The 13,482-nt window shown below is 50.3% G+C and overlaps 1 long non-coding RNA gene across 2 annotated transcripts; it reads left to right on the top strand.

Moving 5' to 3' along the window:
- The first annotated feature begins 1,229 nt into the window (after window positions 1–1,229).
- On the top strand, window positions 1,230–9,530 carry LOC144147162 (uncharacterized). Of its 2 annotated transcripts, none has more exons than XR_013317840.1 (3): window positions 1,230–1,450; window positions 2,035–2,121; window positions 8,389–9,530. It is a non-coding gene; the product is annotated as an uncharacterized LOC144147162 (long non-coding RNA). The 2 variants fall into 2 exon arrangements; XR_013317842.1 differs by lacking the exon at window positions 8,389–9,530 and adding an exon at window positions 5,667–5,835.
- Window positions 9,531–13,482: the final 3,952 nt, after the last annotated feature.

Here is a 13,482-nt window from a genome sequence, read left to right as displayed (position 1 = left end):
CCCTGTCAACGGCCGAAACCCTGAGTACGGCACGCGGCGGCGTGGCCGGATTCCGGAACAGATACCAGGCCTCTCAAGCTTGGACGTTCCCTGTCTTCCCTATAGGCGGCGTAAAAATCGACGCCCCACGTGACCAACCTAAAGCGCTGTTTTCGACCATCAAGCCCACCAGACGGCGCAGGCAAAATGTTACTTTTGGTATAGAATACAAAACATTCATTCGTGACTCAAAGAGCCCACACAGTTCGCTTACAATGTGTTATTTAAAAATACAATTAACAAGTTCCGCATCAAACATCTGTTGAGCAAAAATGTACGCAACTTTTTACGAACTGCCGACTGGTGCACCACCTCGTTTCTGAATTCGCAACCACAAAGCCGCCAATTCAAATTGAAACCGCTGCAACGGCCGACCGTTTCAATGTGCGCGGAGCACCGGTTTCGTGACTGTTATTGCTGTTATGTGCTTTTGCGTCCATCAGTTGTTGAGAGGACTGGCAAAACACGGGAATTGAGTGCTTGTGGAATGACAAATGTGGGAAATTCCGCATCGGAAGGCAGCTGTCGAGGCCAGAATATTCGATTCTTCCAACAGAAGGTGAGTGTTATGCACTCCGCTAGAAAGACGGTGCAAAGGAAACCGTTGTCGCCGTCAATACTTCATTTGTGCCCTTCGTTCGAAATCTTAGCGCAAGTGAACGAGTTGTTATGGCAAAAAAAAAATGTTGTCACGAAAGCGACGTACAATTGCAGCGATCGAAATGAAATGATGTCCTGGCCTCTGTAAACTTGCGGATGTCAATAAACGATTTGTTCTCACTTGCTGCTCACTGTGGTCTGTGCCAGTCGAGGCCATCTGGTCACCTGGCGTAACATCACTTCACTAGCGCGGCGCAAGTAAACACGCGACCAGCGTGCCAGCCAGGAGCCAGCAGGAGCAGCCACGGCCGGACTCGACGCCCCTTTCGCGCGCGGGAGGAGGAGAGTCGAGTCCGCCCGTGGAGCAGCGAGCCGGCGGCCGCCGTGCGAGGGCAGCCATGTTATTAAGGAGCTCAAGCGGCCTGTGCAAAAAGCATCCGCCATGTTTACAAAGCCGTGTTTACAGCGCCATCAAGCGGGCGTACTGGGTAGTTCACGACGCCGCCACTACGCTTTTTCTGGCACTACAGGCAAAGCTAGACCTTTGCTTCTCTAAAATCCTCCCTGTTCTGTGCAGATACCTCGTGACCCTCCATGCCGTGACCCGTCTTTCATGGATTGTTTACTGTGGTGTGCAGTTACACAAGCGCAGTTATTATGATTAATTGGACACCTCGTCGTCTTCGGTTATGTCTGTCGTGTTCGACTTCGCGATGAAGTATTTGAGAACAACTTTGCCACCTGAAGACGGCTAAATTCGTTCGGCGCTTGCCCCTGAACGTCGCTCGCTCTTCTGCTTCGTTTCCTGCAGGTAAGCTGTCTCGACACATTTGCCGCCTTTCTTTTCACTGGATGCCGTTTGTAGCTGTCAGCGCCGCTTTAAGGATTCGTTAACAGGAGCCCGCGTGTGTGAATTGTTTAACTGAACTAGCTAGGTTGAACCTTGAGGGCTCGTCTTTAGAAAGGCGATGTGCGAAAGAACATTGTGGTGCTTGCTTTGAGCGCTGAACGCACTGGCGCTCAGTAACGTTTCCCATTCCGCAGCACTACATTGAACAGCTTCAGAGTTCACCACTGCAAACCACGTCTTACGCGTAGTTTATCAGAACACGGGCGGCTACTCCTCTAAACTGTGCTGCGCAGCGTTTTCGGCTTCGTTGATCACCGCAGTCGTTTGTGCCGTGTTGGGAATTGCGAGGGAGAATCGTTTGCGAGCGAATGTGCGCGCCTCGCAAGCTTCGTTGCGTTTGCGGCGAGCCACCTCACCATGTGTACGGTGCCGCGGTACGCGGGCATTGATTTTGGCTGAATATTGTGTTGCCCGAGTTGTAACATTCGTGCACTCAATAATTTCCATTCTTGCCTGTGTGGTAATCATGTGTCATCCTGTTTTAGACCTCTGGACGGTCTGAGCACATCACGTCCCTCCATTCAACCGGACAAGAGCCACAAGCATTGTCAACAGTGTTTGGCCGCCAGAACGTAAGTTTTCAAACACAGTTTTGGTAGCACAGTGGGCTACCATACTTCAATAATGTTCGATCACTTGAATGTACAAGTTCCCTCGTACAAGCCAGGAATTTTTTTGGGGGGGAGGGGGGGGGGGTGTGGTCGACCAAAAAATGGGACGGGGAAATATGTAGGCAAGGCATCTTGCGCGTTGTTTTGCAAACGAAGCTTGAAATAACTGACTTTAACATGCGATTTGTGTATGCTCAACACTACCTGTAAAGCCCACCTTAAAGGAGAGCCATGAAGACAAAATACAAGTTGGGTTTATTAGAAAGACTGCTTAGTCCTGATAACAATGATCCCAATATCATCGCAATCTTCGAAAAAATAACGGAGATATTAAGGAAAACGTTTGAAGCAGTCGCGACCCCCTAGCCAATTTCCCGCAACTTATTTATGACGTCACGGAACCTTGTTTGTGCGATTGGCGGCCATCTAACTGACCTGTCGCGACGGCACATGACTGGACGTCTGTAATCCGGCCTCTAGTTTCATTTGACCGCATCACTTGAACGTTAACGTGCAGTTAAGGCACTGAAAATTATGTTTCATTGTGGGCCCGTATGACGTCATTCTTGCACATAACACGTCACTGTGGCGCAAAATTTGAAAGTTTTTAAATACTTCTTGCTTTTTTTTCGTTAAAAAACATATTTTGCGGCTCTAATGGAGCTGAGTGACATACTGAATCCTAGTTCTTTCAAATTAAACGAAGTTGTATTTTCTCTTCATGGCTCCTTTAAGGAGCTTAGATGGTGATGATAGTGATGATCAGCTAAATTGCTGTTCGCTGGTCTATGGGCAGACTACGGGCGATTCATTCGTCCGCAGAGCAGGTGGTTAGGCGGACCCGCTCTCGTGAGTGTGATCATGAGCGCGCTCGTGAGTGGCGCGCGGACCCCGAAGTTCGTCAGGCGGAAGTGGAGGCCAACACTGAATGTTTACTATCAAGATTCTCGTGTTTTAGAAAAGGGACTATTAAGTTTTCTTGTCAGCTATGAAGTACAGTCGAGCACGATTTGAAGGTTATCGAGCGGCCAAGCGTGCCACCAGCCCACGGTTTCGTTTCGGAACCATGAAAATCGAGATTTCACACTCTTCGCTCCCTTGTTGGCTGTTCCATGATACAACAATGGCCTGCACGACTGACTTGCCACCCTTTGGGTTTCAAGCTGTACAGGGCCGTCCACGCTAGGTGCGAACACGGTGCAGCGTGACCTTGCTCCGCGGAGCGCCAGCGCACAATCCGCGGCCGCGCATCGAAGCTAAGCGGCGCAGGCGCACAGGGGCTTGGAGGTGGGGCTTCGTGTCGTCTGCTACCGCGGGAGAGCGCCGTGCCTGCTTTGTTGTGAAGCACGCCTAACTGTAGGCTTGCCTGTAGCGTCTAAGCGCGCTGCGACAGCATTGCGGGAAAGCGCACTTTCCTTACTGCGGCGCGTTGTGTAGTTTCTGCCTACGAGAACCCACAGCTTCCGCATTTCAGTTCCGCGGTGCAGGTTAAATGCAAGTATTGTTGCAAACATTTCAGGACTGGCTTGGTTTGGTTCAATGAGAGACGCTGTATAGAACGGCATCGTATAATTTCGGCCACTAGGATTTATTTAATGCTCACTGGCATTACGCAGAACATAATTGTCTGTGCATTTCGCCTCCGTGGAATTTCGGTCACAGCGGCTGGGTTTCGATCTGCCGAATTTCTTCCAGATGTGTATTGGCTTTTTTCAAACATATGAATATCGCGCATCGTCGAGATGGTTCAAGCAGTCGCCCAGCCAGGAAGTCACGCCCCCAGCACAATCGTCTACTCTACGGTCGAATCCTGGACCGGTCCCACTCTAGTGTGCTAAATTATAATGCATACGTCATTGGTTGCGCTCCCTACATGGCTAGTTATTTGGAGAAAGCGGCCCCTCCCTTTGTTGCCACCTGTGCGCATCCTCCTTTATGGTAAGACCCGTACTTCCTCGCGACTCCTTGAACCATCTCAACGATGCGCGATATTCATATGTTTGAAAAAAGCCAATACACATCTGGAAGAAATTCGGCAGATCGAAACCCAGCCGCTGTGACCGAAATTCCATGGAGGCAAAATGCACAGACAATTATGTTCTGCGTAATGCCAGTGAGCATTAAATAAATCCTAGTGGCCGAAATTATACGATGCCGTTCTATACAGCGTCTCTCATTGAACCAAACCAAGCCGCCAGTCGTGAAATGTTTGCAACAATACTTGCATTTAACCTGCACCGCGGAACTGAAAAGCGGAAGCTGTGGGTTCTCGTACGCAGAAACTACACAACGCGCCGTAGTAAGGAAAGTGCGCTTTCCCGCAACGCCGTCGCAGCGCGCTTAGACGCTACAGGCAAGCCTACAGTTAGGCGTGCTTCACAGCAAAGCAGGCACGGCGCTCTCCCGCTCTAGCAGACTACACAAAGCCCCGCCTCCAAGCCCCTGTGCGCCTGCGCCGCTTAGCTTCAATGCGTGGCCGTGGATTGTGCGCTGGCGCTCCGCTGAGCGAGGCCACGCTGCGCCGTGTTCGCACCTAGCGTGGACGGCCCTGTACATTCGTTGTTATCAAGCACAGACTTGGACTTGGTTGCCCTTTATCTACACCAATGATAACGAAACTTGCATGGAATATTTGATAAAGCTGTTCTTCCTTCTTCCTGCTTCGTTTGAAAGAGTAGCTTTCCCGCGACAACCTCCGAATCGCAGTGGACTGTACATGCGGCGCATTCGTATATTATGGTGGTGAAACTAGCAAATGTGCGTCTTCGTCCTTAAGTAATCGCCTTTTGTTATTTTTTATGCTAGTAGCGCGAGTAGTGAACTTTCGCTAAGCGGAACACCTTATTGCACTGCTGTTGAATGTTGAGCTTGTTGCACGTTTCTTAAATTTCATTATATTTCTATCTGTTAAATCGAAACAGACATGGCTTCAGTAAAACTCCTGTTAAGCAAATACAGAATGCTGATTCTAACCAAGAGGGAGGTCAAGGAAACTGGAATAGTGCCAAAAAAACAAAGCTCCGCATTAGGGAGAATTGTGTAGTTTTGTTGATGTGGAGGAAATACAAGATGGGCAGAGCAATGCTTTTTATGCAGCAGAAATTATGGATCTGCAATAGTCAATGAAATGCGATGTCGGTAGAAAAGTAAACATATCAAGGATTGATAGTTGACTGAACAAAATACAGCGACGTGCTCTGTCATGTGATTATACTTTGTACCAGTGTAAAGACAAGGAATGACACGCTCCCGACAACATGTAAGCCTATATGAGGCTTTTCCTGCTGTTCTGCCATTCCCCGGCCGTGCTGTTCCGCCATTGAAACAGTGGGGCTGTTTCGATTGGCTCGTGGCAGGTTCCCAGCGCTTGTCGGTGTATCCGGCGCGAAATGCAGCCGGGCTGTATATGTTGACAGGTACAGCATCTGGAGCGGGCACAGGGATCAGACGTTGACATAGCCCTTGTTTTCAGCTTTATATGAGCAAGAATGTCCTTAAAACTGCAGGTTCCGCGCCTGCAGGTGACTTCAGGCGGTTTTTCAGGCTGCTTAAACCGCAGCCCAGCAGTTATCTTCTTGGATGTTCTTTTCCCCGGGGCTTCTCCTCCAAGCCGCAGTAGCGCTGAGGATCTGACCCCGGGTATCCTCAACCGACAAACTCAGCCTCTGATACAAAACTGTACATTTATTTACAGCCCGGCGGGCGACTAAAAAACAGTGCTCAGGCGGAGCTCGAAGACGACGGGCCGAGCTCTCCTGCGCCCGGACCACGTCTCCCGATGTCGTCTCCTTGTCTTCATCTTCCCTCCACCCTGACGCTGGGGGCTAGGGAAGAGGGAAAAGCGAGTCCTTCGTGGGGGTCCAACCCCATGTGGTGGCCATTAGCGCATCCGGTGCGAGCAGGCGTGACCTTCCTCGGGATGCGCGGAGTTTCAAGGCGCCAAGCGACACGTGCGTTCAATTTCCGAGCCGCTCGTCCCAGGGCCCGCGCCAGTTCGTGCGTCGAAGCGCGCGACACCTCCACCGCCACTGTGAAACATACCTTCAGGAATGTTTCACACATGAAACACACACCACACACACATTTGGCCCGTGCACCATCGTTCCTTCAGTTGACGACACAACAGTCAGCACGGCCAGTGCCTCTTGACCCTGGCCCTGGCTGCAGGTCACCATGACAAATTAGGCACAATCCTCACATAGCTCATTCAGAGCGAGCGGCCTTTAGAATGCGATACGCACCGGCCGTCGTCGTCCGAAAACGCCCTTGCCATGCGCCGCACACCCTCACACAACAGTATCGGGGGCCCCTGTCTTCCTCGCTCGGGAAGGGACCACTGCTGGGTCGTCAGCATGCGTTGGAGCCACTCTGCACTGAGGTGAAGCTGACTGACGCTTGCGCCTCTTTCCAGGCGAACCCTCGGGTTCGGCCGCTTCTGACCCACCGTACGCGCACGAGGTGTCATTCTCTACGACACACCTTTGGTCAGGGTAAGCAGCAGAGGGCTGCTTCGTGGGCACGTTAACGTGGTCATGCAATGCCGGAGAGGCTATCTCTTCAGTCACTGCAGTTCTACCTGCAACTGCCTGGGGCTGCGTTACATGAGCGGCCGTACCCTGATTTGCACTTCCCTCTCTCAATTCGCTGGAGCTTCCCATGGCAATCATATTTTCGGGACTCGACATTCGGGGACCTCCAGAAACACACGATGCAGTGTGCGCGACACCAACTGCATCCGATTCTTCACGCGATTCCCGTGCTGCCGCATCCTGCAAAGCTACTGGCCGCTCGGCCACGCTCCCAGGATGTTCTCTGTCTCCGCACGGTGCGATGACAGGCTCACGCTCAGCTGAAGCCAGTCTCCGCCCCTTCAGAACGGCTGATTTAAGAACCTCATAGTTCTTCCGCTCCTTAAAGTGCGAACCCTCGCGTTCGGCCGCTACTGAACCACCGTTCGCGCACGAAGCGCCGTTCTCTACCACACACCGTTGTGGGACGCAAGGAGTAGAGAGGGGCTCATCGGTCACATGAATTAGAACATGCGACGCAGCTGAGGCTGTTTCTCTGGCTATCAGCTTTTTCACGGGCCTGCCCACACTCCTTCGACGCACGAACCGGCGCGGGCCCCGGGACGAGCGGCACAGAAATTGAACGCACGTGTCGCTCGGCGCCTTGAAACTCCGCGCATCCCGAGGAGGGTCGCGCCTGCTCGCACCGGATGCGCTAATGGCCACCACATGGGGTTCCCACGAAGGACTCGCTTTTCCCTCTTCCCTGGCTCCCAGCGTCAGGGTGGAGGGAATATGAAGACAAGGAGACGAGAGAGACGCGGTCCGGGCACAGGAGAGCTCGGCCCGTCGTCTTCGAGCTCCGCCTGAGCACTGTTTTTTAGCCGCCCACTGGGCTGTAAATAAATGTATAGTTTTGATCGGAGGCTGAGTTTGTCGGTTGGAGATACCCGGGGTGAGATCCTCAGCGCTGCAGCGGCTTGGAGGAGAAGCCCCGGGGAAAAGAACACCCACAAAGATAACTCCAGCCTTGACATAAAACATTATGAGGGGGGGGGGGGGGGGGGGGGGGCACCGGGACCCCCCCTCCCTTCCCCCCCCCCCGGCTACGCCCTCGGCGTGTGCTTATTCTTTCTCTTGCATCCACCACATTCGAGTCATCACGTTGATTTGGGAATGCTGGAATCCAGCATATGCTGGCAAGATACGAGAGCTTGAACACAACCCACTTGCCCGAAATGAGTTTTCAAAGATCTCCACCACCTGAAGGTACTGAAGTGAGATGTAAGCATTGCCTGAAAACCATACCAGATAAGGGTACCAAATCATAGTTATGGGTCTTTCTCGCCCATTTTAGTGTTTTGAACGAAAAAAGTGCCATTTAAAGGTGACACGTCGTTCCCTGCCGATTTCTGATGCCTGATTAAGTTTGTGGGCATAAATTTAGCAGCTTTCTCACATGTCTAACGTGTATGTGTGCTTGTTAGGAGTGAAGTAGGTAAAAATTGAAAGGTTTGATTGTAGTTGTGTATAGATTACCTACATTTTTTTCATTCCTAGAAAAGAAAAATTGGTAACCCTGCCAATTGTTCTGCATTGCTGCGTTTTATTATGCTTGTATGATTCGTAGAACCTGCAGGAGTTCAGCTGCTTGTTAACGGAAAAATGAACAGTGGTACAAAAAAAAGTGCATCTACTAAAAAAATCTTCACAATCGCAGGATGCCAACGGTCCACCTACCAACTTGCGTCCTGCATTGTTTCTGCTGGCTGGAGCGGCGCATGGAGCATTTTTCAACTTCTCGAAGTTTGTGATCAAGCGCTGCCCCAAGTGAAGGATGCCGCAGAGGGATCTTCGGTTTTAATGCCACAATTTCATGTGCTTAGCACTTACTCGTAAGGCATTTTAAATATTCATCATCCCAGAGGATATGTTACCTTCGTCTTGGGTGGAATGTGGCTGCAATCAGGTTATTTGTGACAGAAACAAGTGAACCACGTGGTGAGAGTCATTGAGGCCCTGTTGATTGCGCATGCTACTGAAATACCATTTTCATTCAGCTGAATACTTTCTAAATATTACAATTTGTGAACAAAATATGATAAAAGTCATGATTAGTTGTACTGCAGTGCAGGAAAGAAATGCCAGCACATGTTTTAGGAGCCTCTTATATTTCAGGTCATTGGCTGGTGAGCAATAAAACATAACCGAAAATTGTTTAAAGTGAAATCAAATATTTGTTGTCGCCAGTGCGTGGCCCGTAGTAAAAGCTATCTGGTCTCCCAATTTCAAATGAGACAGGAAATGCCAAAAAAATAAGGAAATAAACAAGACAGCTTGCTACAATAAACCAATTCAAATAATTGCTCAATGTCTATAAAGTGGTGATTCAGGCGGGTTAGTTCGGTGTTGATGAAATACAAGCAGGCCCTCGCCTGGTCAAAAACAAATAAACAAAGACATTTTGGGCCCCTACTGGCCTTTGATCACAATGAAAGGGGGGTGAAAGGTCGCGATTATTTATAGGTTTGGTGGTGCAGAGTGTGCATGTATATCTCGGGGAGTTGGTTGAATATGCACTGATTCTAAAAGTAGTCGTGTCGACAGGCACTTCTCTGATGCGATTATGCTTGCGGAATCCCAATCGATGACGTGGTCAGTAGCCAGGTGATGATCCGCCAAGGCATTTCAGCTTGCATTGCCTTTTTTGACATCGTTCTGGTGCTATTGAATTCTTATTTTAAATATTTCCAGTTTCACCTATGTAGGGTGCGTCGCAATCCTTGCATGGAATTTTGTAGGCAACTCCGGGGAATCTTGATTTTTCTAAAGGGTCCTTCACGTGTACCAGCTTTTGCTTAAGCCTGTTCGTTGGCACGTGTGCAATTTTAATGCCATATGTGCCAAACACCCTTGCAAGAGCTTCACTGATGCCTTGCGTGTAGGGGACGGCAGCGCGTTTTTGCCCGTCTTCAGGAACCCTTTCGGAGGAGGCAACTGAATCCCGCAATTGTTGCGTCCTCACAAGCTTTGAAGGGTAGCCGTTGCTGCGAAGGTCCTTCCTTACCACGGCTAGCTTTTGCTTGCACAGACCAGGCTCAGAGCAGATTCGTGATGCGCGTGAGAAGATTGCAGCGGCGACGGAGCGTTTTTGGCCTATAGGATGCGCAGAGTCGAACCCCAGGTATCTACCCGTGTGGGTCGGCTTTCGATAAACACTGGTTATAAATCCTTTGGCCGACCGTTTCAGAAGTACGTCGAGGTAGGCGATCTGTCCATTATTTTCCTGTTCCATGGTGAACTGGATACTTGGAACACAAGAGTTTAGATGCTCAATTAAAGGCATTACGTCTCGGCGGTGGATCACACAAAAGCAGTCTACGTAGCTGACAAAAATCTTGGGCCCGTCTTGTACGAGCATAGCGCAGAATTTTTTAGAGCCTCTGAGGCAATATTTGCACAGACTGCTGAAACGGAAGCTCCCATCGCTGTTCCAAACCGCTGCTTTTAACATTGTACGTTGAAAACAAAACGTGTTCTGCAGGCCAAATTCCAGGCAAAATTACGCAGTCCGGAGTTGCAAGGATCTACTCGAGAACGATGCATCTCTGCCTTCACGTTCGCCAATTGAGATGCAAGACTTATATCGTCTCCTGGAATTTGGCCTGCAGAACACATATTTTGTTTTCAACGGACCAGCGGTTTCGAACAGCGATGGGAGCTTCCGTTTCAGTAGTCTGTGCGAATATTGCCCTAGAGGCTCTAGAAAATTCTGCGCTATGCTCGTACAAGACGGCCCCAAGATCTTTGTCTGCTACGTAGACGACTATTTTTGTGTGATCCACCGCCGAAACGTAATGCCTTTATTTGAGCATCTAAACTCTTGTGTTCCAAGCATCCAGTTCACCATGGAACAAGAAAATAATGGACAGATCGCCTTCCTCGACGTACTTGTGAGACGGTCGGCCAAAGGATTTACAACCAGTGTGTATCGAAAGCCGACCCACACAGGTAGATTCCTGGGGTTCGACTCTGCGCATCCTACAGGCCAAAAACGCTTCGTCGCCGCTGCACTCTTCTCACGCGCATCACGAATCTGCTGTGAGCCTGGTCTGTGCAAGCAAGAGCTAGCCGTGGTAAGGAAGGACCTTCGCAGCAACGGCTACCCTTCAAAGCGTGTGAGGACGCAACAATTGCGGGCTTCAGTTGCCTCCCCCGAAAGGATTCCTGAAGAATACAGGCAAAACCGCGCTGCCGTCCCCTACACGCAAGGCATCAGTGAAGCTCTTGCAAGGGTGTTTGGCACATATGGTGTTAAAATTAAAATATGGTGTTAAACGCGTACCAGCTTAATCGGAAGCTGGTACGCGTGAAGGACCCTTTAGAAAAATCAAGATTCCCCGTAGTTGCCTACAAAATTCCATGCAAGGATTGTGACGCATCCTACATAGGTGAAATCGAGAGCATGACGGAATCCCGTCTGGCCGGGAGGGTACATTAGAAACGAAAAAGAGATGCCGACCAGTCCAAACAAAACGTACTGACGTTTCGGCTTCCAGCACGGAAGCCTTATTCACAATAAATGCATCACCAGAAGTGGGTCGTTTAAGTGGGCTTGAATAATCGCTGCAAAGAGTGCGTAGATCGGGTTTAGATTTCCGTCGTTACGATTGACTGTGTTAGATGTGGTCTGAATGATTAGTGATTCCAGATGTAGCTGTGATGCTGTCACTTTTTCTGTAGCAACGATTCTTGCATTGTCCCAATCAATCTTGTGGTCATTCACGATGGCGTGTTCGGCTACAGCATTGTTGCGGACGCTTTTATTCTTTACGTCACGTGCGTGCTGCTGCGGACGATTGTTATAATTTCCTGATTCCCCGATATACACGCCGCTGCAGTCTGCACAAGGTATCTCGTATACCACACCGCGGACGGAAGCGCTCCTTGGGCAAGCGGTCCTTGACTCTCACGAGCTCATGGCGCATCTTTTTGGCTGGAATGTGGGCCACCTGTCGAAGTTCCTGCTCCAAGTTCTGGCTCCGCTCGTCAATAAAGGGACCACTCACGTTCGTAATTCTTTCGATTTTGTCGAGAAGACTCGCAACACCGTGATCGAGAAAGACGACTTGATGGTGTCCTTCGACACGAAGTCCCTTTTCACGAGCATTCCGAGTGACCTGGCTGTCACCGTATGCACCGCTGCTCTCGAGGCTGATGAGACGTTGCCCGAGAGATCACCGATGGATGTGCCAGAACTACGCAGGCTTCTAGATTTTTGCCTGAACAATACGTACTTTGTCTTTATGGGCCATTTTTACAAGCAAAGGCAGGGGACTCCAATGGGTGCCGCTATTTCGGTCACGGCGGCGAACCTGCCCATGGAAGCGCTGGAAGCACACACGCTAGCCTCCTTTGCCCCTCAACCAAGTGTTCTTGCGTTATGTCGATGATTGTTTCTGCGTCATTCAGAAAGACGCGGCGAACAGCTTGCTGGCCCACCTCAACAGTATGGACCGTGCCATTCAGTTCACGTCAGAAGAGGAGGCCGATGGCAAACTTCCCTTCCTGGACGTCCTCGTGTCTCGGCAGGGCCAGAGGCCACGTTTCAGCATGTACCGCAAGGAAACGCACACAGGCCGCTACCTGAACTTCAACTCCGTGCACCCCGCTTCCCACAAGAGGGCTGTTGTTAGCACGCTACTGCAGCGTGCGAAAAGATTGTGCTCGAAGCCCGAGGATGCGGCGGTGGACACGGCAAAGGTGCGGGACGACCTGGCTAGCTGCGGTTACCCGAGGCACTTTATAAACGCAACGGAACGCCAACTGACCCGACGGGGACAACTGGATGTGCCTCCTGCCCCGATGAAGCAAGCTCCTGTGCCCTACCTTCCAGGAACAAGTGAATGTTTGGCACATATCCTATGGGAATATGACATGCAGGTGGCCCACGGTCCAGCCAAAAAGATGCGTCATGAGCTCGTGAGAGTCAAGGACCGCTTTCCCAAGGAGCGCTTCCCCAGTGTGGTATACGAGATACCTTGTGCAGACTGCAGCGGCGTGTATATCGGGGAATCAGGAAATTATAAGAATCGTCTGCAGCAGCACGCACGTGACGTAAAGAATAAAAGCCGAACACGCCGTCGTGAATGACCACAAGATTGATTGGGACAATGCAAGAATCGTCACTACAGAAAAAGTGACAGCATCACGGCTACATCTGGAATCACTAATCATTCAGACCACATCTAACACAGTCAATCGTAATGACTGAAATCTAAACCCGATCTACGCATGCTCTTTTCAGCGATTATTCAAGCCCACTTAACGACCCACTTCTGGTGATGCATTTATTGTGAACAAGGCTTCGTGCTGGAAGCCGAAACGTCAGTACGTTTTGTTTGGACTGGTCGGCGTCTCTTTTTCGTTCCTAATCCTACATAGGTGAAACTGGAAATTTTTAAAAGAATTCAATAGCACCAGAACGATGTCAAAAAAGGCAATGCAAGCTGAAATGCCTTGGCGGATCATCACCTGGCTACTGACCACGTCATCGATTAGGATTCCGCAAGCATAATCGCATTAGAGAAGCGCCTGTCGACACGACTACTTTTAGAATCGGTGCATATTCAACCAACTAAAAACACGACTAACCGGTCGTGGGGTAATCTCCCCGAGATATACATGCGCACTCTGCGCCACCGAACCTATAGATAGTCGCGACCTGTCAACCCCTCTTCATTGTGAACAAGGGGCCTGTAGGGGCCCCAAGGCGTCTTTATTTGTTTATTTGTTTTTGACCAGGCGAGTGCCT

This window comes from Haemaphysalis longicornis, unplaced genomic scaffold (assembly GCF_048455015.1).
Source record: "Haemaphysalis longicornis isolate Haplotype H1 unplaced genomic scaffold, Haemaphysalis longicornis Haplotype H1 scaffold_1, whole genome shotgun sequence".
Lineage (NCBI taxonomy): Eukaryota > Metazoa > Arthropoda > Arachnida > Ixodida > Ixodidae > Haemaphysalis > Haemaphysalis longicornis.
This window is presented reverse-complemented; position numbering and strand designations above follow the sequence as displayed.